Here is a 2,212-nt window from a genome sequence, read left to right on the forward strand (position 1 = left end):
GTTATAATGATCCCCACCACCTGAATTCTTGGGAGTCATGCACTCAGGCTGAAACAAGAAGTTGCTTTTTGTAGGAAAAAAAAAAAGCCAGTCCTAATCTCAAAAAATGCATTCCAGGCTCATTGCCTTCTCTCAAAGAAAATAAATTTAGATTAATACAGTTAGTATAAAAGTGTGAAGCAACTCAATAGAGTATTTAAATTCTCAACCAAGAAAAGACATCCAATCAAAGTAGATGATGTGATGACTGGGAGTAGGAGTTAGCAGCAATAAAAGGGAACCCCCAGCTAGACAATGCTTTTTTTGTCCTCTCACCTACACTCATACAGATGACAGGACAGCACAACAATTGTATCCCTGCACAGATGATTATATAACAGAGACAAAGGAAAATCAAGATGACAGGGAGTCGCTGGTATATAGTCCTAGAGAGGCCCAAGAAATATTGCATAAAGATCTTACCCAATCAGCACACATGGTCATGGCCAGAGACCAAAAAAAAAAAAAAAAAAAAAAAAAAGCCAAAGAGACAGGGATCCTAGAGAGGCCCAGGAATAGGTAATACAGCACAAAACTCCAGCTAGTGAACAGAGGTGATAGAGTTTTAGCTGCAAGATTTCAGACTAGCTGTGTATTTCAGATTGGATAGAGCATGGCACAGGGACAGGACCAGACCATCATATACTAGAGGTGAGTAGATGTCAAGGGACAGGACTTAGGCTATTTTCCATTGATCAGGAAATGAGGGACAGAATGAGTGACATTATTCAGTAGGTTAAAGGAGACACCTGTACATTGTAGAGGGACTAGGACCCATCTACTTGAACTGTTTGAGTAACTAACTTCTTAAGCATCTGAGTTGTGTGTGCAAATCATTCATCTAAGAGCCCATGAGCTCAGAATAAATCCACTTTTGTGCTGACAAGGAGGAAGAAAAATAATGAAGCCAAATAGTTTTAATGAAAAGATTTACTTAGAGGAATGTGAGGGGAAAGAAAAAAAGTTCTTCAGAGTGAAAAAGTAAAGAATGTCTTTTTGGAGAAGTTTCTTTACAATTTCTCCAAATTGTTTTGGCCTGAATTTCTTTGCATACATAAAAGTTAATCTGAGTGCTGTTATAGAAATAGCTTTAGACTCCTGATGGTCTTTCCATATTATTTCACGATCTTTAAATTCTCCTAAATTTTCTCTTTTCTAAGGACTCCACCTTTTTCTGGTGTCTCAGTTTATACGTATGGGTGCTTCCATTTCTCCATCTATCTAGAGCTCAATATTTGCATCTCAAAGCGGTATGTTCCTTATGTTTGTAAATTATTTCAAAGGTAGTAATTTCTTAGTTATTATTTCTTAGTGTTTTTTTTTTTCAAAAACTCATGACCATGTCTCCCTATTTGTCTGCATATCACAGTAGGCATGGATTGTGATGATGTCAACTTAGATTTATAGAGTGAGCTGCACCTCTATGGTAATGCTTCTACTCTGTACTTGTTGTACTCTGTGGCTTTCAAGGGAGGTAAATAGCCAGGTACTGAATTGGAAATTATAGATATAGGGCTTAGTAACCACCAAAATGCCACCCAGAAGAAAGAGAAGGGACACACACCCCTGTAAGAAAAAAATCCATGCAAATAATGAGCTAGAGGCATCCAATTAAGAGGGCTTTTATCAGAATCCCAGTAAATAAAATTATCATTTTGGTGCTCACTTTGGCAACACATATACTAAAATTAGAATGATACATAGAAGATTAGCATGGCCCCTGTATAAATATGTCACACAAATTCATGAAGTGTTCCATATTTTAGAAATAAATAAAAATAAATTTAAATAGTACTGGGTGTCACCTCACCCCATCTTCTGCATGACCTTACCTGATGGCAAGACCTGCCCATTTCTGGGAGGGGTCTTTGGTAGGTAACAAAAGGATTGCCTGAGGGCCAGAAAGGGGATTGAGAGATTTTAGCAGGAGATGGAGGAAGAAGCAGGATGGAAGGAGAAGAGACTGGCTTGAATGCAGGGCTACTTATGGAGATCCCTTAAAAGGTTTAAGATTATAGGCCACACATGTTGGCCAGGGCTTTAATAAAGTTGACATCTCCTGAAACTGTCTATGGAGCATTTCCTTGCAGACACCCTCAGACCAGCCAGCAGGTGCATGGCCCAGGTGGGCCGCAGAGAAAGGTCCCTTCATCTATCCCATCACCATCGAACT

At 39.0% G+C, this 2,212-nt stretch overlaps 1 non-coding gene across 1 annotated transcript; it reads left to right on the forward strand.

Annotated features, from left to right (window-relative positions):
• The first annotated feature begins 1,697 nt into the window (after positions 1-1,697).
• Positions 1,698-1,804, forward strand: LOC126028074 (U6 spliceosomal RNA). The gene has a single exon (XR_007502372.1). It is a non-coding gene; the product is annotated as a U6 spliceosomal RNA (small nuclear RNA).
• The last annotated feature ends 408 nt before the right edge of the window (positions 1,805-2,212 follow it).

The sequence above is a fragment of the Suncus etruscus genome, chromosome 1, assembly GCF_024139225.1.
Source record: "Suncus etruscus isolate mSunEtr1 chromosome 1, mSunEtr1.pri.cur, whole genome shotgun sequence".
In the NCBI taxonomy this organism is placed as follows: Eukaryota; Metazoa; Chordata; class Mammalia; order Eulipotyphla; family Soricidae; genus Suncus; species Suncus etruscus.